Consider the following 25,882-nt stretch of genomic DNA (forward strand, 5'->3'; position numbering starts at 1 on the left):
AAGACCCCACACCAAAACTTCTGGGAAATCTGATAGAGAGAGGTGTGGCACGCAAACTCTACCTAACCATCACTTTGGAAAAGGAGGTGAGACTCGAAGCGCTCGTGGACACGGGCTCGGATCTCACACTCATATCAGCTGAACTTTTTGAAAAACTCAAATTTGAAGCTCAAAGACAGAATCGAACTCTTAAAGAGCATATTGCAGGTAAAAAAAAAATCTAAATTAATATATAACCTTGTATGAAAATACCATATGAAAAGTTAATGCAGGATTTAAAATGTTTTAAAACGACATAAGGGCACTAATTTAGTAGATAAAGTGAGCGTTTCTTGGACTGCTCGTAAAAACGGCTTTTTTTTTTCAAAATCGCGTCATTTTACGTCACGCTAGGGAGCCTCAGCCTCGGCTCAGTGCAGAGTAGGCTGGTGTTCAGTGAGAGCGGCCGTGAGTCAGTGTGTTTTCGGTAGTTTTTGTATTTTAATTTATCATCGTCATGGTAAATTATTGTTTGTGGAGGTTGCAAAAACTCCGGCCTGTCAGGACATCGAGTCCACAGGTTTCCATAACAAGAAAAGGGACGGTGTTGTTGTATATCTTTCGTGCCTGGTGCGGTTTGTGCAGGTGAAGAGACGGGATTTCTCTTCCGCATCGGCTTCGAGAAACGCGGTCGTGTGTAGCGTTCACTTCAGATCGGAGGATTATCATCCCGGCGATATGATGGAGTTCAACATGGGATGCCGAAGCAAAAATATTGATCGTCTAATACTGTACCAATGGCATGAAATAGTGTGATATAGGTAGTCATGCCCTAAATAGAGGCAACTTGTAATTGAAAAACAAAATTACTCAGGTTGTTTAAATATTCAAATCTTTAATTTTCTATTTATGTTATAACCCAGGTGAAAAATATGTATTAAAAATGTACTTGGGTATTTTTAGTACAATAGAAATATACTCGAGTATAGTTTTTATACATTTAATAGTATAAATCTACCCTAAAAATACGAATGTCTGCTGGCCTGATATACGATGGTAATAATCTGTACAATATTGTGAGCACAGTGTATATCGTTAGCGAACGTGTATATCTATAAGCACGTATCTCACCAAGACACCTGTCCTGTTCTCCACTGGTTCTCCTCACACCACAACTCATGGTGTCTCTGACCGTTCTGTCTGACATTAGTCCTGGCCTGTCCCTGCTCTCTTGGCAGCATAGCAGGCTCATAATTGTATGGCTGTGGTCCGTCATACGAGTAAGTACTTCCTCAGCGTCCGAAATGTCATTGCGATCCATTGTTTTCCTGTTGTTTGAATCGACCGCTCTCCCGCCCGTTATGTCACGCCCGCCACGCCCATTTTCAGACGCGGAAGTAAAATTTTCTCACAAAAACGACTCCAGAAGCTTCTGTAGCGTATTTATAAGTATATTTTAAAGAAAATCTAGTTCCTACATTATTTTTCTATACATTGACTCGTTGGGTCCTCTAACCTGCAATATGCCCTTTAACTTCCACACCTGTGAGCTGAATGTGCAGTCGTACAGCCAAAAAGACATCCAGCTGAGAAACGTGGCCCCCATTCACCTGGCAATCGGCCCGATGAGTTTAGTACATCCGGTCTATGTTTCACCAATGAACATTTATCCATTCCTAATAGGCAAAGACCTGCTGGATCGATTCGAGCCGTTACTGGACTTCAAACACCTGCAAGTGTGGGCTCAAGTGCGTGAACCCCTCCCCCTTTCGCCAAACAAATCTGCTGAGCCAGACTGTCAGGTCACAGAGTTCACGGGAATTCCCTCAGCCAGACATGGCGACCCAGCCACAACAGCTGATCAAGGGTCAAGTTCGCTACTCTGCACTTTCAAAACCAGCCAAGGCTCTGATACCTACTGCCCTCAGGTCAGGACCGACCTGCAGCTGCAGGATGTAACCACAACAGACATTGTTTTGGCCATGTGGGCCGATAATTCAGCCATAAGTTTCGCGCTGTTCAATGCCATCATTGGCAACACACCTGACCTGCCCTACACCAGCAAACGCACGCGTTTCCCTCTCAACGCAAATCCATCATCCATGATATCTGCCAAAGGGATCTGTGCTTTGCAATTAAAGTGGAATCACCGGTGTCTGACTCATCACTTCCTGATCCTCCCGGATCCAGTCCACGATGTCTACATTGGAGCAGACGTTCTGATTCGCCTCAAAGCTCATGTGGACACGTTAAATGAAGTGGTATGGGCCCCATTGACTATACAGCCACCTGTTCCCAGCAATCATGACAATCTACTGTCGGGACAGACCATCCCTGAAGTCTGCACCCTAATCAACGAACAAGCAACAGTAGTACCAGCCTACACCAAAGGGGTCGCTGTACGCCTCAACATACGACGGAACCAAACATTGAACCACACGCTAGGTTTCTTCCAACCTTCACCTGAATGTGGAGACCTCGGACTCACACTCGAAGCCACACCCCTCACGGAAGTGTCATCTCGGATAGTCTACATTCTGTTCAACAACTGCACAGCAAGGGACATCAGCATTCCCAGAGCCTACAGGCTAGGATGGCTAGTGAGCCATGACTTTCATGACTTTGAACTTGTATTACCGGTCATCGGCCCCCTTCCACCTGCACTGATACCTGAAGGACACACAGACAACACAGTGCTCACGCTGCCCTTCCAACTCATTGCCATCACGTCTGTCATGTCAGTGGCCAAAGACCAAGTGTGCAGAACTGAGCTTACAGAGGACCAACACCTCGCAGTGTACACAGTCTCCCACCAGCCTGTCAGTGAGACTAATGCACCTGCTATGCCTTCAAAGATCAACCCGACTGATGACACATCGACAGAGGAGCCATATCAAGGTTTTGAATCTCAAGTGCAGCAAATTCTACAAGAGGCTGACGCGCTTCAGAATGACACAGACCGCCAAAAGCTAAGACAAGTCCTTTACAAGTTCAAAGAATCCTTTGCCAAAGACTCTTTAGACTGTGGCCTTACCAACCTCCACACGGTGCGCATCCCCACGCATCCCGAGGCTCCTCCCACTTTCGTCAAGCAGTACAAAATTCCCATCGCCTCGCACGAACCAGTGCAGGAAATCATCGAATCCATGCTTGAGAAAGGTGTCATCCGTCCATGTAACAGCACCTACTCTGCCCCCATCTGGCCCGTTCTCAAACCGAATGGGAAATGGCGGCCCACCATTGACTATCGAAAGCTGAATCAACAGGTGCCGTTATCACGATGGCCCATGACCCAACTCGAACAGGAAATACCCCGAATCAGAGGAGCCACCATCTTCTCTACACTCGATGTGGCCTCTGGATTCTGGACCATTCCAGTGCACCCAGAAGACCAACACAAGCTGGCATTCACATTTGGCAACCGACAGTTCACCTTCAACAGATGCCCGTTCGGGTACGCCAACTCACCAGCTGAGTTCAACATCTTCTTGAACAAAGCCTGTCCTGACGCCAGGATGAGAGGTAACCTGATTTACGTGGACGATGTTCTCATGAAGAGCACGACGGTGGCAGACCACCTGAAAGAAATAGACTATGTTTTGAACCAACTATCCGCTGCCGGCGCCAAAATAGCTCTCCACAAAGGTCAGTGGTGCCGCAACAAGGTCAACTACGTGGGCCTGCTCATCGGATCCCATGGCATCGAACCACAATCAAACCGTATCCACGCCATTCAAAACATCAAGCCGCCCACTAACGTCTCTGAACTGCGAAGCTTTCTAGGGGTATGCAACTACTCCCGACAGTTCATCGAAAACTATTCGGACATCGCCAGGCCCCTCACAGCGCTGCTGAAAAAGGACTGCCCTTTCGTCTGGTCAGACGCTCAAGAACACGCCATGGCGGCACTAAAAAGACATTTATGCTCAGCCCCTTGCCTCGCTTACCCCGATCCTCAAAAGGAATTCTACCTGGAAGCAGGATTTTCTGACCAATGTCTCAGTGCGGGCCTATACCAAATGCACGATCAAGACAAAAAGGTGATCGCATATGCCAGTAAGACGCTTCTCCCTCCAGAATGTAAATTCTCAGACTGTGAAAAAGCTTTGCTCTGTACGGTATGGGCCATACAGCGTTTCTCCAACTACATTGGAGCACAGAAAGTTATCATTGACACTTGCCACCAGCCTGTGATGTACCTCAACAGCCAACGCATCCGAAACGGCGTGGTCACCAATGCACGCATAGCCACGTGGTTAATGGCTCTACAAGGACGAGATGTCGAGGCACGGTATGCACAGAATCACAAGTCGGCATTGGGAAACGGCCTGGCTGCATGTCAGAACTGCTCCGACGACTCACCTGCTGCGATGCTAGACACACCAGAGCCCCAACAGCCACAACTGACCTGTCACAGGTACTTTGACAAGAATGCGTGCGACGGCATGCCCACAGCTTACGTCGACGGATGCTCCTACAACCACGAGGGCATCCTAAAGGCAGGTGCAGGGGTACTGTGGGTTGACAACCACCCATGCCCACCACAACGCTTCAAACTGGGCCCCCAGTCATCCCAGTATGCAGAGGTGGCAGCCATTCTCATAACTCTGCAAATCGCATCGGCCCATAACGTCAGTGAACTTCTCATCTGCACAGACTCTAACTATGTCAGACTCAGTTTTGTGTGCCATCTCCCGATCTGGAAACGAAATGGTTTCAAAACAGCAAACAACAAGCCTGTCAAACACCAACACCTGTTCCAGGAATGTGATAACATCACAACAACACACGATGTCACCGTGTACTGGAAGAAGGTAAAGGGACATTCAAAACTGCCAGGCCTAGACAAAGACTTTAATGACCACACTGACGCCCTTGCCAAAGCGGGCGCCCTCCACGGTGAGCCGTGGTCTGCCCCAAACCCCACACCAACACCCGATGTGGCGGTACTAACCCGCAGCAAACGGCCCTTGCCTGCGACAGCACCAGCTTCACAGCCGCTATCGCTAACACCGCAAATTTCTAACAACGATATTGCGGATATGCAAGCCACAGACACTGCTATAAAGACAATTCTTGACCACCTCTCTGACCCCACCTGCCACCCTATCTCACCTTCAGCCTTGGCGGACGACTCATACCTCAGACATCTACACAACTCCAGACATATGCTGCGTGTGAGGGACGACATTCTATGGTTTGACCCCGATGGCACCACACTGCCTAGGCTCGTGGTGCCACTGTGCCAAAGGGGGGTGATGCTAATGCACGCCCACAACACACCCTATGCTGGACACCACGGTACCAGAGCCACGTATGACACACTCAGACAGGTGGCATACTGGCCAGGCATGCAGCAAGATGTGGCAGAGTATGTGAGAGAATGCTTGGTCTGCTGTCAATTCCAACCAGCAAACCCAAATCACAGAGCCCCACTGCAACGCAGAGGAATCACGTTCCCATGGTCAGACCTCCAAATCGACTGGGTAGGACCCCTGCCCAGGTCGACAAGAGGCAACAAGTACTTTCTCACGGTGGTGTGTCAGTTTACCAAGTGGGTAGAGTGTCTGCCAGCACCTAACGACACTGCCCAAACAACGGCATACCTCCTGATGAACCACATCTTCTCCCGGTTCGGATTGCCACTAAGAGTCAACTCAGACAGAGGTACCCACTTCACTGCCGAGATCATGCAAAAGATCTGGAGATGTCTAGGGGTACAAGCTAGACTACACATCAGTCAAAATCCGAGATCATCTGGGCAAGTCGAGAGGTCCAATCAGACGGTGGTCCACATGCTAAGGAAGTATGTATCGACAAACCAAAAAGACTGGGATGTGAAACTTCCCCTTGTGCTGATGGCCCTCCGAGCCACACCGCAGGAATCAACACGGGTGTCCCCATTCGAACTCATGACCGGGCGGCAGATGACTCTGCCATTACACCTGTTGTACCAACCAGGAGACCACAACCTCGTCACCGCCTACACCACGTTCCAGTACCTGGATGAGCTCCACAAACACCTGAAAACAACTTTCGCTTTCGCCCAGCAACACCTGAAAAGCAGTGCTGAAGGCCAGAAAGCATACTATGACCAAAAGGCATCTCACCACGAGTTCAATGTGGGCGACAAAGTCCTGTATTACATCTTCGCCCCGCCACCCCGGGGGCTGTCAAAGAAGCTCCTGCCCCACTGGACAGGACCTCACGAGATTGTGAACAAACTCTCCCCCGTTGCATACCAAATCCAGCTAAAACGGGGACAGAAAGAACCAGTTCTCAAATGGGTCCACCGCAATCAGATCAAAAGACATGTGGCCACTAGCAGGAACAGACAGGGAGGGGCCAATGCAAGCTAAAACTCAACCGCCGTCATCGCAGCGAAAGACTGTCTCACACAACCCGGGACAAACCTCGCTGACCTGTGCCTTTCTCTCTCCCCTGCTCCTCCATACCTCTCTCTCTCTTGCCTGTAATAGGATGCTGCTGTTGATCGTCCTCATGTGCCTTCAGTCGACCAGAGGCCAGCCGCCGGCCGACGTCATCTCACCAGGACCGGCCTCGGGCATCGTGTTGAGGGACCAACCAGGACTCCTGATCACTAACTGCCGAACGCACACACAGAAAGTGTATGTGCGACTCGGCCCCAGAAATGTCTACCGGGCACACTACCCAAGCTCGGTGGCACAGTACAGTTGGGCAGGTGCGCGATGGACAGAAGCCGCCCTCAACCACGCCGAAGCCGACGTCGAGCACATGCTGAGCCAACTCGAGAAGATGACCGTCACCCAAGCGGAATTGGGAGGACACAACAAACGTTCCAAACGGTTCCTGGGAGCGTTGCTCGGAGCCGCTGCAGCCGTGGGCACGCTGTTCAACATTGGCATGTCCAGTGTCAACGCCGTGAACATGGCCACGGTGCGACGACACGTGGCCGAAATCCAGACCGAGCTTCCACAGTTGAAAGAACAACTCACCACACAGAGCGAATCCCTGCGAACCATTGGCAAGACACTGAGAGGAACCGTGACGATCCTCAACACTCACAGCGTCATGCTGAATCAGACTGTGAGCTCCATGAAGCAGATGTTCACAGTTTTCCAAAATGACTTTGCCCAAACACAGTTGGTCACAGCATTAATGACCGACATGCTCCGAGAAGTAAGCTCCTCCATAGACAGCTTAGCTATGGGTCGGATCCCGCCATACCTGATACCCCTAAGCCTGGTACAAACCGTGCTGGCTTCCGCCATAACCACACCCATTGACCCGATCCAAACCCACCTTGCCTACTCCTTGGGCAGTGCCATTCCACTGTACGTTGACCCCGCACAGCGAGAGGTAGGCTTCCTCTTGAACTTGCCCATCATAGAATCAAGCCGAATCTACCGACTCAAAGACATTGTCAACGTGGGATTTTGGCAGAGCAATACCTACTTTAAGGTACGGACACCTGACGTGGTAGCCTACCACGACAGCGACCCTCAGCTGTACCTAGCCCCAAACCTGCACATGTGCACCCGCACCAAAGATATCCACTATCTCTGCCCTAGCAAGCCGTTCCTCAGAGACAACACTGATGGGATCTGCGGCCTGCAACATCTGGCCAGCGACGCACGTTGCCCGGCGGATGCTAAACCCCGCAGCCAAGTCACCGAGACGCAAGCCGAGATTGTGGGAAACTGATGGCTCGTTAACACCCCAGTACGGACAGCGACACTGACCTACGACCAACACGACACCGCTACGCGTGTCAACCTGCTGAACCAGACCATGTGGATCCAAGTTCCACGAGGAGCCATCCTCCACCTGGACGACCTAGCCTTGTACCACCTCCCTAGTGAAGAATACCAATCCGAACTAGAGATTCCATCCTTCTTTAAGGATCGCAACTTCACCCTCGACCCAGAGCTGGAGAAATGGATTCAGGAAGGGGGGTCACAGATCGTCGACATCGCTCCCCTGGACACCGCCCTCCAAGCCTTGTCCAGAATGCCTATCCTGAACGCCTCACCAGTCGTCCAAGCATGGACCGCCGCTGACACTGCCGTGTGCATTTCAACGATCATCGGACACGCCCTAACCTTGGGCCTTGCCTACGTCCTGTACCGACGAGTCAACGAGATGCGAGCCTCTACAGCCAGGCTCACCCAAGCCATGTCCGTGGGGTTCCGTAAGACCCCTCGGAAAGAAGACTCCCCGCTAGCGAACGCGGAGGACCTCATAGAGCTGAGCCCTCAGCCCTAACCATCATCTGCCGAGTCCGACCTCCATGATTTACCTGCCATCTGACCAAGGCAATCGTGATGGTCCAACGAGGTCCACCCCCACGGGTCCTGTCGAACCATCAAAGGGGGAATGTAGCCATGGTCAGATCTGCCATTTTCTTAAACTGCTGTTTTTGCATTCTTCCCATTTAGCGACTGTGACAAAAAGCAGATGCCATCTGCCATTTTGATTAAATCACTGATTTCCACAAGTTCTTATCTCTCCACGCCCTGCTCACAAAGCAAATGGTGTTTGGACTTAATTGAATTACCGGTACAAGTGCCCCGTGGCGCTTTTCTCTAATGACTAAACAATACCCCGCTTACCACATTTGATCAAGACACATGACCAAAAAATCAGAATCACGTGGAAGAACCCCTCCGAAGGTGACAAGACGAACATTGTCCATTCAGATAAGCGCACACACGTGGAATCCCCCTTTGGGGTTTTTCCCTTACACACACAGAAGAGAATTGTGAGATTAGACAACTGGCCATTGTAGCCGTTGTTAAACTCATCAAATTCGAAGCACACAGAACAGAAGATGACCAAAAGTTCTCCGCGTGACCAACCGCCGGGTGAACTCGCTCATACACACACACGCACACACATACACGAGAGACATTCATTCTGAACACTATGGTCAAAATCACCCTGTAAAATGTGTGAAATGTTTTTGTGGTTGTGTTTTCATGATTCCCTGGTGACGAAACTGGTATAACTGTAAGCTTTTATGATATGTGATCAATTTAACATCCGCTTAATCACAGAAAAGTCATGTATCTGCATTTCACTAAGCCCTAGGAATGCCGAACTTGGTATGGTTGTAATCAGAATAATCCAATAAGATTGAATCATCAACCCAAAATGTAATATGATGCATGCTTTTATTAATACTAGTTTAGAAGTGTATTTCAACAAGTTTTATCCCCTATGCACATGATCCGGGAGGGCGTGAATCACAAGGTCTGCCGACCCGCCCTCCTGCAAACGATTGGCTCAAACACGTGAAAAGGCGTGTCCCTCGCCCCTTCAAAATAGACCGCCACCTTATCCTCTGTGCAGTTTCCTACGCCAGAGAGAGATGCCTAAACTTTCCTGCTAAACTCCAGCCGGAGTCTTCCTTCTTCGTCGTTTTTCTACTTTGTTTTAAATCTAAGTTGCTTTCTTTCGATCTACCTCAGTTGATAGTTCGGTTTCATTCAAGAACGAAACAAGTTTAAGATTAATCGCCTCTCATACGGGCCGCAGCTGAAGCAATCGCAAACATCTGCCTCCTACCGGAAGACGCGCCAGACAACTCCAACCACGCTGCCTTTGTAACACAACTCAACACAAAGGGACCGTGTTTAAACCAAGTAACGTACAAATCTCAATTAAGTGCTGCTTAAAGTTGTCTCGATTAATATTGGAATCCTTTGGGTCTCTGTTGAACTGTTTTGAACTGTTCTGTCATTCTCTCTCTCTCTTCTCTCACACTCACACACTCTCTCTCTCTCTCTCTCTCTCTCTCACTCTCACTCTAACTGTGTCCTTTTAAATACGTCATATTGCAATCCTGTATTAATTGTTTGTTTTGATATGCATATTATTTACTCCTGCGTGATTTTCAGTAGTCTATATAACCCTTAGTATTGTGTTATTAAATTCCATAATCCTTTGAACCGAATCTGTCTCATTGTCCCATGATTGAAGTCTCTGTAATATGTCAAAGATCTGTAAGTTACCAAAGCTCTACCTCGGTTAACTATTTTAAACATCTGAAAGTGCTGTATACGAGCAGATACTTCCGTGTGGCCAGCGGAAAGTATTCACTCGGTATACAGGCAGGTAATCTTGTGATATAAGGAAGTTTTCATCTCCGGTTCGCAGGACGAAACGAAATGCATGACAAACTAATTTGGAATCACATGTAAATTTACTCTGAAAATTAATCTGACTTAACTGACCTATATATCAATAATTACTACGATCAATCGTGTTAATTATTCATATATGGTAATGTTTAGTCCATTCCCTATTCGGGATAATTTAATTTATGTATGCGATTACATATTCATTATCTAATGAATAATATTCCCCATTTGAGTTAAATAATTTCCCCAAAACGAACTCATTTCCGCTACACCCCCCCGTAAGAAAATGTTGTGTTCTTTAATGTTAAATTCATCAGTCTGGTGCACTTTGAGAGTTCAAAATTAAAAGCTCCAAGCCATATTCAGGGTGCAAAATTAAACAAAGAAAAATTCAAACCTCTTTTAGTTAGTGTCTGTCTACATTACACAACTACATAATAATAGTTATAAAATATTAATCCCATGATAGTAATAGCCATATATTGTAAAACAAATGCACTGAAAAATAAAGGTAACTTTCATAATTAGTTTTGTACTAATTTCTATACTTGAAAGATATAAGCACATGATGACATGTTTCATGGGCCGGTGTGTCAGAAAAAAAAATAACGCTGACTTTTTTTTTTACCAATGCATTACACCATCACTAACCCAGCGCCGCCAATTAAGCAAAAAAATGAAATGGGCCGCCGATGTACGAGTTTTATGGGCCGTTAAGAAAAAGAAAAAAAAGTATGAGATGTATCGGCCGAAAAAGCACGTCGGCCCACTGGGAATCTCCCGGTAGTCCCGATGGCCACAGAGATATAGATAGCCTACATGCCTGGATGTCACACTTTAAATCCTACCTGTTGGCTTTCAGCATGCACTTATTTAGCTGCTGTCGCATCAAATGACATGCCATCTCCTTTTCTCTCTTTCTTTTTCTATTTTTAGCCCCACAGCATTTTGTTTTATCCATCTTTTTCGACGACAACTCACTACTCGTACCTGCTCGCTCTGCGCTTACGGCGCCCCTGCCCGCTCGCGATATTACCACGCCCCCCTTCTCCATGAGGGCGCCTACTCTAGCCTGTTAGTCCTCTAAAATTTTATATAACATTTAAGAAATGCAGAAATGATTTAGAAACGCACAACAGCCGCTACATATAGAAAATACAATATATATATATATATTTTTTTTGTAATGAATTTTTTTTTTTTTTTTTTTTACCATCGCTTTGGCGCCCCCCATGGTGCTGCGCCCCTATGCGCCGCATATAGCGCATACCCACTTTTTGCGCCACTGACGAGCACGAAAACATTTAAAAAACACTGCCACATAAAGTTTGGACCATTGTGATACTCCGGCGGAGTCTGTGCGCTCGTCTATAATAGGCAACGCCATGGTAATTCTTGTTGGTAGATTAGCACCTGTGTAGAATTTTGTTGAAAGCCCAGATAACACACACACACGCGCGCTCTGCCAGTGGACGCGCACTGTTATGAATGCACACACAGAAGACTGTATTATCGTAATGTTTCGACTTTATTCTCGAAATGTTTCGACTTTATTCTCGAAATGTTTCGACTTTAATCTCGAAATGTTTCGACTTTAATCTCGAAATGTTTCGACTTTAATCTCGAAATGCTATATATATTTTTTTTTTACTGATTTCTTTTTTTTTTACGTTGCGGTTCAGGGCTTCCGTAGTGTTATGTATCCTGATTGACTTTATGATTAGTTAAATCTGTTTTGCACTTGCATCGCCACAGAGTTAACCATTTCAGACAGTACCGGTCAGCATCTGTCTCGTTCACTTCACTTCTGTGGGCGTTACGCACAGCTCAGTGTGGGCGCTCCAATTTACCTTCAATGAAATCTAACCTTAGTGTAATTGACAGAAATACTAAAAAATATTTTGCTACCTAAAAGTTAAATATTTTTAATAAAACTCAAGAGATGGTGGATGTGTGAAATTTCATGATTTATGAGTGACGTCGTCTAGTAGAATTTTCTAAAAAATATTTTGCTAAAAGTAGTGCCTACCTAAATATTAAATATAAAACGCATGTGGACTGATATTTTTCCAATGTCTGGACTCCTTTATTAATGGAGTATATGCACAGACGTTTCAATATATTGGTATTAAATGCATTTTCTGAGAATTTATATTTCAAGTTTTTACTGCAAATGTCGAAATGCGTGCTCTTTGTTCCATCAGTGCTCGAGTCACCATATATCGGAAAACATTTGGAATGGGCGACATCAGGGACGTGCACAGGAATTTTGTGGGGTAGTTGCTCTGACCTGAAAAAGGGGCACAACCCCCCCCCCCCCCCCCCCCCCCCACCAAAAAAAAAAAAAACTCACGGGCTATATGAAGGAATATATTAAATTGAATTTTGCCCATACAAATTGCCTTATCTGATCGTGTTTATGTCCAAACGCAATGCCTCATATTATGGTCTTATTATTATTTATAAAGATTGCAAAACGTCAGAGATGACAGGTTTATGATATACAACTTTGTAAACAGTATACAAAATGTATTAACAATATGTTAAATGTCACCAAAATACACATGAGAAAAAGAGATCCTCATATTATTGTTTATTGTCTTTTTTAATTATTATTATTTATTTATTTTTTAATTTGAAAATAAATAATCTGGATTGAATTGATAGATGGGGAAAAACTCGCTTCTAATAAAATAAAAAAAACACTGAGATTTCGGGAAAAAATACAATCCTTTTTTAACCTTTTGGCTTCCCGTACATTCAATTGTGCTTTTTGCTCGAATTCAGTTCTGATGGTACGTATGGTAACTGGGCAACTACGCATGATTTGTAGTATGATTGCGTAAAGGGAACAGGAATTCCGGTAGGGAACAGAATCGACTGCTAAACCCAGTGCCGATCCTGACCTCCCTGGGGCCCTAAGCAAAATTCTGCTAAGGGGCCCTCTACCTGACCCGTGATGTCGTGAGCTATGTAAACCATTTGCCATTGCCACAGTCGCACCTGACACTTCAGTGCTCCCAATACAATCCTCCCTCCTTTAAACAAAACAGTCAAAGAATAAGTACAACAATAGTATAGAACAGAATGAGGTTCAAACAAACAATATTTATTTAATAGAGTATTTTCTATATAATGTTAAGATAACAAGTGAATACTATTAAGTAAGTGAATATTAACGTAAACATAAATAAGAAGAAAATAATAAATTATAACCCTGAGCTTTGGCTTTTGGGATTAACTTTGGTTCTCTCTACAGCCTGGGCATTTTCGGCATCAGTATGATTTTTTTATTTTTTATTATGCATGTTGAAGCAATTCTTGATTTATGGTTATTATTTACTGAGGGATGTGCATCCATATTGACCAGTATGTCCAGCTAATCAACATTTTAAATTCAATATAGCCTATAAATCAATAGTCAATCAATGTCAAATTGTCAATACATTGCTTTCTATCTTGCATAATCAGTGTAGTTGTTTAGAGTTTTTAACACTGAGACTAGATAATCAGTGTCTTGTTTTAAAAGTATAATGTGTACTTTGATTGGGAGTGCCATCATTCACGTGCATGTATTGTACAGTATGTCTGGTCTCCACATATTTCTGCTTGAAAAATGCGCGTTTCATTTCGTGCACGCGCATTTGAACGCACGATAACACACACGACGTGGTTATGTTTTCTGAGCTGCAGTAAACAAACACCGTTGCACTTTGTCGTTTATCAAAAACAAACGTAATAAATAATTGTATTTTGTATTTTTGTATTGTATTTTTGTCAGGCACAAAGTGATGCAAGAGATGCACTGCCTGCCCAGCTAGGTTAGCAAGACCGAAAAACATCAAACTTTGCTGACATCAAACTTAGAGAGGAGAGAACACAAGTTTACCTGATTGTTGTTCCCGCAATTCACTCTCATGGTTTTTTTCTTCTTCCTCTTTTCGTGACCAGAAGGATAGTTTCGCTTCATTTTGTCATGGATGTTGTACACATTAATTGACGCGCTATGACACGAGATGGAGGCGGGGCCTTAAGTAATTTGCGTGGCCCTACGCCGGTCGCGTGCAGTCTATGGTCGCGTGCAGCGCTACAGCCATGTAAACAGTTTGCCCTTCCCTTACTGACTTTCACTTTCGGTGCCCGAATGGAAGTGAATGAGGCTTTGCGAAATTTTTTTTTTTTTTATATATATATATATATATATAGGCCTACGTGAAATTCTGCATCCATTGTACGATTTTTTTTTTTTTTTTTTTTTTCTTGGAAGGGCAACCTGAGTCGAGAAGGGCATATGGGCAGTTGCCCGGGCAACCTGAGCAACCCCCCTGTGCACGTCCCTGGGCGACATAATTCTTTCTGACCACTTATTGTTTTGTTTTGTATAAATTGTATCTTCATTTTAATCAATGTTTTCATCAACAAATTGACTGGATTAATAAATAAGAAGCAAATATAGTAGACAATAGAATTAGGACACAGAGGCGCCGACGCGTGAACTGGAGCGCGTCTCATAAATGAACCGAAAACTAACAGAAAACACTATTAATAAACAATTTAAATGTTTAATGCATAATCCTTACTTTGGCCGGTTCTCTGGCAAGCTTTATGCGTGCGTTGAGATGCGGAATAGGCAATAAAAAAATGCTGTAATTATAAAAGGTTTCTAGTGTCAATGTAGGATATTGCTTGTTTTTCTGTTTACATTTCATGTTGTGACACTTCTCTTCTCTCGAACATAATGCTGCTACGCCAGAGTGGCCAATGCGTCAACAAGCTTCCCCGTGGCGCAATGAATGAAATGCACAAATGGTAATTAAATAGAACCCCTGAAATGAACGAGGGAGAGCTGTGTTTTATTTTCACAACATTTCATATTGTTTGGAACATGAAAATTCATAAAATGAACGAATATAATGGCCCTATTGATATAGCATTGACAGTCAAAACATTTAAAGCTATGAACATGCTAGACACATACGCTAGCACTACTCAGAGAATCGGATCTGTTGGATTCACAACACATGAATTAATCCACTCCCGAAATACTTAAAAGTAATTGGCTGGTGAACTGGGAGAAGAATAGAGTAAACTTTAAAGATACTTACACAATGTGTATCTGATATGAATAAAACGTGTCGAATTATAATGGAAAGGATTATTATTACCTCTTCCATAGACATCAGTCTGTATTTTACAAACTCTAACGTTAAATGTATTGTTTTTTTAGTACTTGGGTGAATTTAGGGGAGGGGGGTGGGGCGGCCGCCCCCCCCGCCCCCCCTGTTCCAACGTCTATGCCTCCACCCACCCCCCCAGGTGAAACCCCCTTGGACTCCAGTGCCTAGTTTGGACGCCAGGAGGCGTCCATTGGGGGAGGGGTACTGTCAGGGTCCTGCCATGACAGTCTTGTCTGTTTTGTCACTGTTTAATGTTTCCTTGTTTGTCTTGTGGTTGAGCACATGGCTTTGTCTTTGTTTGTGTTGGCCATGTGCTCCTCTTATCCCGCCTCCTTGTTTCCCGTTACCACGCCCCCTTGTTTAGTCCACATTTCACTAATTGTGCTCACCTGATCCTCATGTGCTCTGGTCCCTTTATATTGTGCCTTTTTCCCTCTTGTCTTTGCTGGTTTGTTTTGTGTGCTTTGTGGTTTATTCCTGTTTGCCTTGTGTGTATGGTTAAACCTAGATCTTGTTGTGATATTATTGATCTTTCTAGCTCTAGTGTATCATTTTGCCTTTTTCCCTTCCAGTCTTGTTCTAGTTAGTTTTAGTCTTTTGTTTTTCCTCTTTTGATTTTATTTCTACTCTAGATTATCATTCTACTTTAAATTATCATTGTAGTTCTCTGTCAGTTTATTCTTTTGTTTTATTTTTGGATTGCAAGTTTCAGTAACTTTATTCCTAGTTTTCTTTTGTTTTGCTTCACTAGTCATAGTTCTGTTTCAGTCTTTATTTTCACATTTCCTATTAATTATTATATTGTCTTGCCCTGTTATCTTGTGTCTTGTCTTGTTCATTGTGAGTCTTGTGTTTGTCCCTTCCCTGCATCCTGAGAATTCCTGACTGCTGACATTCACTGCATTGCAGCTAGACTGGTGCTACAGCGAAGAGATCAAGCCTCTGGTTCATTGTGTTCCTGCCTGGTCTTCCTCACAATCATTCCATCTGGTGCTGCCTCTACTTCTGCACTCTACAAGCCCGTTTTCACCCAGGACTGATTTCAGTGGTCACCCTCCTTGCCTGTCATCGTGTCGTCAGCCCTACTCTTCGAACTGTTTCACACCTCACTCTCCTTGTTGTGCCCTGTCTACAGTCTTGTTAATAAAACTCCCCTTCACAGCTATTCTGCGCCTGGGTCCTCTTTCAGATTCTGACAGTACCTGACACCGTCAGTCTATACAACAGGTTGTGGAGAATGACCTGGACATGACTATAAGAAATATTTTGCACAGGTCTGATCTGGATCACCATGAAAAAGCTAAGATGTACACAGGTGTTTTGCAGCGGTTTTTAACACTCACTAGACAAGGGGATAGAGAATCCGGTACATTAACATTAAGGCTACCACAGCCTAGTAATGTTGAAAAAGAAGACCCACCCGCACCAGGCCATGTGCGTGCCCATGACGATTTAGGTGATTTTGCAGATGAGATTTTAAAGAATATTCCACAGAGGAGTGTGAAAAATGTTCGTTACATTTTAGATAAAATGTCTAAAACTAAAGATGTTACTTCATGGACTGAGTCGGGAGAGTTTGTGTTTAAAGGCAGAACAATCCCTGGTTCACACATGCTTGACTTAGTTAAAAGCGTCACGGCTCCACAAAAGATTGTTGACGAGCGGAGACCTGGCGGGTGGCGTGAATTTCTGGAGGCTTTTGCTAGTTTAAATTTGCCATACTCTGTGGTACCACACCACAATGTCAGACATGCAATTAACTCTTTCAAAACCAAATCGACCACGTCTATAACAGGATCATCTAAGACAGGGGTCTCAAACTCAACTTAACTGGGGGCCGCTGGAGGTAGAGTCTGGGTCAGGCTGGGCCGCATCAAGTATTCCACAAAAATAGTATTCAAGTATTCCAAAAAAGGAGCACAACTGATCCAATCTTCTCAATCTTTATTATTAACGTTTCTTCTGAACTGTTCCTCTGAATTTGAACATTCCTTTCTGTACATGATTGGTTCTTCATGAGCTGTCCTTCTGACAGTTGAAGTTCATTTTACAAACTTTCTTTGTCTATAACACATATTTGTAATATTTATATTTGCTTATGTCCTTTTTATTTTCTTTATACAACACATTAATGATATTGAATGTTTTTTTTGGAAGGCACATTTCCTTTTATTATATACTTAGAAAAACAATTATTGCTTTTAAAATACAAATATTTGCAGTCATGTCTGCCCGTCTTATTGAATTCTTTCTACACATGCATAGTGTCTCAGGCAAATTACTGACTGCACAAATCAAAGCAAACCTTCTTATCAACCTGTTGGACACAAATTGCAAGCTCAAAATGATTATTCTCACATTGTTTTAGAGCAGGGTCTCTCTCCAACACGTCGCTCGCGAGCTACCAGTAGCTCGCGGCCTGATTGGTGGTAGCTCGACAAGGGGCCGTTCACATATCGCGCTCACATATTTTGCGCGCTCAAGTTCGTTATTTCAAATGTAGGTGCGCGTGCGCGGCAAGCGCGCTCATAATTGAAGCGACGCGCTCATTTTTTCCAGGCGCGCAGTATGTTTGTACTTCGCGGTTGTCTATGGCAACTATTGACAACAAACCCACCGTAAGGTAGCCCATTTAAAACGCGGCACACGCAACGACGGGCCGCACTAACATTACACTTTAATGTCAAGTAGGGGGCCACAAAATATCACCCCGCGGGCCGCAAATGGCCCGCGGGCCGCGAGTTTGAGACCCCTGATCTAAGAGGAGTAAGAAACAGAAAGACCCGAGTCGGTGGTTAAGTTTTTAAACTAACAGTTTGTATGTATTGTGTTCTCAATTTCTCTCTTTTTTTTTGAGAACTTATGATGTGATGTATGTGTAATAAAAGTGGGGATAAAGAAACAAAATTCCGTTCTTTAGTTGTTTTTATTAAAATATTAAGCATGAGACATGAACATTTCACCCATTTGTACACACTGAACACATTTGAAAACATTTTCACTAAATGGAGCTTGTTTTAGTTTTCTCACAAATGCTGACACCTTTTTGTCATTTTTAATAAAATCGTTGGTATACAATTTCATCACATAATCATAATCAAATCCCTTTGCCATGTGGTAGAGAAAGAACACACAATGTTGTCCACATGTGTCTGATGAAAAATCTTGGACTTGCACAGTTGAATGTAGTACTTGACTAGAGTTGAGCTTTAAAAAGTTTTTGATAATCGGCGGAAAACCATGATAATCTGGCTTATTACCTAAGCTGTCGAAAAAACATCCTACACCATCCTCATTTATGTAGATAGCCAACCAATGTTCCCCAGGGAGTCCTGAAGGGTGTGTATTGATCAAAACCATTGCTGGTAGTTTTCTTAAAGGGGTTTTTGGTAGATAGTCACATGGTAGAACTCCAAGAAAATAAGTATCGCATGAAACCTTATCCTTGACAGCCGTAAGCTGTACAGTATTCATTTGAGCGTATTAGTAGTAATCAACCAGGATCTGTCGGCGATTTGACACTTCAATCAAACTATCAAACAAAGCATAAACAATTAAGTTAACCGTGCGTGGTAGTGGCTGTCTAAAACGGGCTTCTAGTCTAATATTGCCACTTTTGATAAGCGATACGTGCTGGCTACACTCCTCATCTGGTGTGAAATTGAACGCATAGAGTGTATAGCCGTGCAGAAAATCCTCTCTATCGATACATAGAGGCTGGTTTTTAAGATGCCTTCCAGAAGCCAGCGCTAGCTGGTAAAACTCCCGCACTGCAGAACCATTTTCATATTCAGGTTGCAGGGGCTTCGCTGGGTACTGTTGCCCATCCAGATAAATGGCCAGAAATTCTAAATCATAGTTTTTAAACGCAAATGGGTTTTTATTATAGGCACCCACAAATGCATCATTATCAACCATAGCTAGAACCAGAGATTTTGGCAGAGTTCCTAAGTACAAGTTTTCTTGATTGCAGACACGTGAGCCTGCAGGTATTGAGAAGTTTTTCAGACACACTCTGTCGATGGGGTATTTGGCTGTGGTTGAGAGTAGGGCTTGTGCATGCCCCAGTCTCACAGCTGGCGACACAGACACTTTTTTCACAAATAGCGACGCAGACATGATGTTTAGTTTATAGCCTGTAGCGTTGCTCCTCATCAGGCAGAATTCATCTTTACCTCTAGTCATTCTAATTTTAAGATCTAATCCATTAAGTAATAGTTTTTCCTGAAAGAAGATATCACTGTGAACAGGTGCGAGTAGTTCGACCACATTACTAGCGTTGGTGAAGGCTGCTCTCTTTGTCAGCCCGTGATTTCCCCCAGCCGGGTCAGCCACATCCATATGGCCCGCAGTGTCCAGGTAAAAGAGCCCTGCTGAGAAAAGCGTTTCAAGGGCGTCTTTACCATAATCGGTAAGACATTCTATCATACAGCGGTATGGGTATGTGCTAGAACTCTGTGATATAAGCCGATCTCCAAGCGACACATCCACTTGTGAAAAAATCGTAGCTCCAGGATAGTTAACAAGACCTACGGGATCTCCGTCTGCAATATCCCATCAGCATCAGTGATTTTGAGGCGCAAAAAAACTAATGTGTTGTTTAGATCTATGTAATCCTCTCCATTCCCCGCAATAAAAAATTCCAGCGGAGATGTGTCGGATATCGCTGATAGTGGTGGAACTTCTATATAAGTGTTTTTTTCAATTGCTGTTTGAGTTAGTGGTACAGTAAACAGATCCAGTTCAGTCTTTAAACACTCTTCTGACATGTTGTGTAGTAACGCCATGATTTAAAATATTGTTTTAACAGAGCTCCTTGATCTTTTTGAAGCAGTACGCTTAGCTGTCTCCTTGCGCTTGCGTTTTACAACTGATGTTTTCTTGGGAGGTTGTTTTGTTTTCTTCTGCTTCTGGCCACTCCTCCGCACCCCTGGCGGCCTAGATGCTCTTTTGCGAGCCATTACCATCAGTCCGGATCCGTCTTGAGCATCATAGTTGTTGTTAAAAGATCTTGATAACGTATTACTAACAACGTCACTTAGTGTGTTTTTTGCAGCTGATTTAAGATGCGGCTTGGCTATGCTAAATCCTCGTTTTAGTAGGGGTATAGCCATTCTAAAGAGCCCCCGAAAAATCCCCCCCAAACCGGCCCCATACATGACTCCACCTCCTGCATACCCGGGGAGCCCGCTGCCTGCCTGATTCTGGTAATAGGCAACGTAACGCATAGGGTCAACATTGTGATTGTTGAAATATGCCATTTTAAACAAAGTGTTTTACAGGCCTGAAGTGAAGTTTGATGCACACTTTCCCGTAAGAAAATGGGACGTGCTGGTTCTGATCGTCCTTCACTTCTATAACAATATCTGTGATGACTGATTTGTTGATAGACGCGTAGTGGGGTTTGTCGTATCGAACACTGACTGTGCTATTGTTGTCCCCTGTTATTTGTACACACTCCAGGAGCGGTACAAAAGCATCACCCACTGATTGGTAACGGATAATGTCCGTGTAGATATAAAGAGTATAGAAACCACCGTGTATGTCCGACTGATGCATTGCATATGTTGCAATGCATCAGTAAATAAAAAATAATGGCTAGTTAAAATAATGGCTAGTTTTCCATGGAAGGTCATTGAAATGTTAGGTTTTGCTTTCAGAAATACTTTGTTTTTTACGCGGTCATAACCAAATTCCCCCTGAGGCGCTACTAAATCATTTATTACACTAACTAGGGATGGGACATTGTCGTAATACCCTGTTTTTATTGGTATGCGTAGTTTCGATAAGCTGGTCTTCTTCACATCTACACCATGGCGTAAGCTGTTAGTGTACTTTTCACCATCGGTCGTGGTGGGTCCAATGTTTATCTCGAAAACGGCGTCATTGCTGTTAAAGGTGTACCAGCTTCTAGGATATTCAATTTGAACAAGCCCCACCTCCCATTCTCCTTTTATATTTATAGTGGTAGCCAGTCTTGTTCTATAATTAGAGATTTCCTGTGTGTGTGGTTTGTATTTATGGCTTCTGTACATCAACTAATTATTTCTGGTCGATCCATGACGCAAACTTCGCTGGCCATCCGAGCCACTGTACCAGCACTAATGTTTTGCGACCCTTCGTCTTCTTATCTAAAATTTTTTCAACTTTAAATGTCTTGTTTTTACTGACAAATATTTTTTGCAATTCTTCCGCATAAAAAACGCCGTCGATAACATCCCCGTCGTAATCACTCAATCTGTAAACAGGGGGTTCTCGTGGGATACACGCTGATATAGTAAAATACTCTTGTGTGTAGTTTTCCTCATACTCTTTTGCAAACGGTCCTCTGACTTTAGAAATTCGAACCACGTCACCAATCTTGTATTTAAATACGGGGTTAACACTATGAGGTCTGGTATCACCATATAGGTTATGCAGCACCACAGACTCGTTTTCTTTCCCCACATCAATCGGCCTCATCTTGATGCTTCTGTGATGGCTCGCATTATATCCTTGTGTAATGTCTTGAAGTATGTCGATGTAACGTTTGGAGTTTGTAGCAGTTAAATATCTCCACATTCTACCTTTTAAGGTTCTATTAAACCGCTCGACAACACATGCCTTTAATTCTGTGGCTGTTGCGAAATGGGCTATATTGTACTTTTTTGTTACATTTTGAAAATGTTTGTTAAAAAACTCCTTTCCTTTATCTGTCTGTAATTTCTGTGGTACGCGTCCCTCTTTCAGTATGGGTTCAAAAGCTTTAGAGACCTCTACACCACTCTTGTGTTTTAAAGCCCTTGTCCATGCATATTTAAGAATAAGAAATAGGGACCCGGTTCAAACAGGCAGGAATGTCTAATCTGACTGGGGTGATCCACTTCACAACCCAAACAGATTTCTTTCAGCTTTTTGTTGATGACGTGTTCCAGAAGGACCACAACAGTCGCTTTTATGATTTTGAATCCGTCCGAGCGGAAACAACTGTCTGTGTTGTCGATTCCAGCAAGGGCCGCAGCTCCAGCTATTGCACCAGTGTTGCCGTATGGTGTTGTAAGGAAGGTCATGTTGTGATATCCAAGATCCATGCTAAATTTATCCAACCAACTGTTGTCGCAAGTTTGTGGGTGGGGCTCCAGCGGCGTAGCATTGTCATCAGGCATCGCTGGGGGAGCCTCAGGGTTGTTGGTGTAGCAGTAGACTGTTGTAGATTCTTGAGACATGGTGAATGAATGTAGCAATTGTACCGATCTGCAGGCGTTTTTAATGGCTGTAATACGTGGGTGGGGTTAAGAGGCGGTCTTCAGCGTTGGTAACGCCCTGCTCAGGGTGAAACAATTTAATCTTTACAGAACTGTAACGGTCATACATGTCGCACCATCTAAACATCTTGTCAATGCATGTAAATACGTTGTCAAGCGTACGAACATCTTTCCACTGAAACAAAAATTTCATGTCGTAGCAGAAGTGATGCTCAGATTCACGAACAGGCCACGCACGTTCGCAGAGCTTTGTCTTGTCGTTGCAGCAGAAAATATAAACACAATCGTCTGGTAACTTTTTACTATGGTCCCCGACCACACGAAATCTTGTGTCAGGAATTGAGCCATCCCACTCGGCTACGTACAACGGATCATCACCACAGTCGTTCAAATCTCTCCAAACGTAGTTGAAAAACAGAAACCAGTCCTTCTTGTGGAAAATCACACATGGGGTCTGTGATGTAAAATCATCTTCAACATCTGCTGTGTAGAGTTTCACAGTACGCATCACCTTGTCAAACACATACTTCACCACACGACCACCAGACATTGAGAAATCCTGTTTCACAAGAGCACTGTCTTCATGAAGAAATCTTGTCAAGCTAACATTTTGCTTTTTCCTTGGAGCAAAAGTTAGATCTTCTCTCATTTCAACAGGTCCTCTTGTCGGCGAAATACACATAACCTTTCTAGGGGTTTTAGGAGTTCTCGGAGTAGCCATTGTATCAGGAAAGTCGTAGAATGTCTTCTGTGTTCAACAGTGTAACCCCTAACCTTATTTAAAACTGCAACAAAAGACGTAGGTAGTGACGTACTTGTGAAAAAGGCACACCTCATACCATAAAAACTTAAATGACAAGTTGTGAGGTGTGAGTTCATTAAACCAGTCGTAAAAACCAGTCAAAAATTTAACATCTGTTTGATCTGTTCGTTTGTCTTTTAAAAGTCCCCGGACATAAAAAAATCCCCAAGGAAACACTGTAACTCTTCACATTTTAACTTTTCTGAAACATTAACCAAGATGGCCTAGTATTTTTGTTGATAAGAGTCTGTGTTGTCTCGTTTTAATTCTTAAAGTTAACATAATCTGACTGAGGAATCTTAGACAAGTAAATATTGTAACTGTGGTCAAATGTAAATTAACTGGTGCCTATTTAACTTTATTCAAAAATTATTATTTAATTCTGCAATTTTCCTTCATTAGCGATTATCATCAATTTGATTACACATATGATGATGATGAATTTTATTTATAATGCACTATACATTTGACATCAAATCTCATAGTGCTTACAAAAAAAAAAAAAAAAAAAAAAATAGAGACAAAACAATACGCAGACACTTAAAAAATACATTAAAATACTTAAAAATACGCATATATTAATTAAACTAAACAGCTAGACAATGGCATCTCTGAATTCAATAATGACATGCCTTTAACTGAAAATTGAATGTTTAATCTTATTATTATACATTACTGACTCTCTATCCTCCAATTTGATACTATTAAGTGGTTTTTTGTTACAGTATATTTTAACCCCCTGAGGTCGGATGACGCGCGGGCGCGTCAACTCAATGTTTACTCAATGTTTCTATTAATATCTCCGCGATTGTGCAGCACACATAAATGGTTCTGATTTTGCCGTAATCGACAGATTCTCAGCTTCAACGTCCTTATTCTCGCGAGATCATATGTGACTCACACAGAGAGCAAGAGGGAAGACAAGATGGTCATTCACCGTGCGTGATTGGTGGGCTAGCTTGCCTGTCTGCATTTTGTGTGAAACCAACCAATAGATGCGGTTGAAATCCCTAAGTACCCTCCCATCTCCTCACAGTGAGGAAAATACCAGCTGACATGGAGAGAGAAAGAGTAAAAAAGTCCGCGAAAGAAAAAGTCCGCGAAAAAAACATGGCAAAAATATATATAAAGAAGAGGAAAAGTAAGAAGAAGACGAGGAGAGAAAATGGCGAAGACATTGACATTGAAAGACGCACTTGCGGCGATTTTGGATAGCAGCGACGAGGATGAAAGGCGAGTTTCCGAGCCTGATGGATTTTCTTCTGATGAAGATGAGGATTATGATCACAGAAGAGATCCAGTTGAGGACGGGTAAGCGTATTTATTTTATAAAAACCTCGTTCGCATGGTGACCATCTTGGCTAAAATAAGCTGCGCTGTGCTGCTTTGACAAATTGACTGTGCCTTTAGCAAAGTGTTTACTTTATGTAAAAGTTATTTTCTTGTGTAAAACCGGGGTACACTTACAAATAGTAACGTTGTAGGCTGTTCTTGCTGGTCTCCTTATGATAACTAATGTAATATTTATTCACCTCAATTCACAATTTGAATAACATTAGGCCTATCTCTTGTAGTGATGAATCGATATGGTTTGGCCATTGACCTTTTTTATCATATTGTTTATACTTGTATAGATGTGGCTTGATCTTTCATATAATTTTATTTATGTTTAGTAGGCCTATATTTATACTGAATGTAAAATTATAAATCTCTGTGGAGTTTTGAAATGGAAGAGACAGTATTCCCACATCTCATTCAGGTGTTATTTGCTGTGATTTGGGGTGGACAGGATAGCTAGCACATGTGATAAATTGGAATAACGTTAAAATAAGTCAAATCCTCACACATCTTCCACATTCTTGTTAGGTGGAGATTGGTGTGTGTGTGTGTGTGTGTGTGTGTGAGAGAGAGAGAGAGAGAGAGAGAGAGAGAGAGATGTAAACTTTATGTTTTTGTGTTTTTTCAGAGAGGATTTACAGCTACCAGGGCCCAGTGTAACACAGGCAGCCTCACCTGTGCCTGCCACCAGGTCACCACCAGCCCCTACACCGCAGTCATTCTCACCAGCCCGGCCAGCCAAGAGGTTCCGTACCCCCCAGCATCAACCAGCACCCCCACCTACACAGCAACCATCATCACCAACCCGGCCAGCCAAGAGGTTCCGTACCCCCCAGCATCAACCAGCACCCCCACCTACACAGCAACCATCATCACCAACCCGGCCAGCCAAGAGGTCCCGTAACGCCCAGCATCAACCAGCACCCCCACCTACACAGCAGCCAGCTCCACTGTCTTGGAAGACGGAAAAAGACCCAGACATCGCTCCCCCTGTCTCCAGGTTTCAACCAGCTCGAACACCAGGGCCACAGCTCAGCTCCACTTCCACATATACACCACTCGACCTCTTCAAACTTTTCTTCCCTGTACAAATCATACAAACACTGTGCCAAAACACAAACAAGCAGGCTGCTAAACAAATGGCACAGGGAAAGAAATATAGATGGTTAGATGTGAACATAGGGGAGTTTTACAAGTACATTGGACTGCTTCTGTACA

This window comes from Rhinichthys klamathensis, unplaced genomic scaffold (genome assembly GCF_029890125.1).
Source record: "Rhinichthys klamathensis goyatoka isolate OS25496 unplaced genomic scaffold, OSU_Roscu_1.1 h1tg000365l_1, whole genome shotgun sequence".
NCBI lineage: Eukaryota > Metazoa > Chordata > Actinopteri > Cypriniformes > Leuciscidae > Rhinichthys > Rhinichthys klamathensis.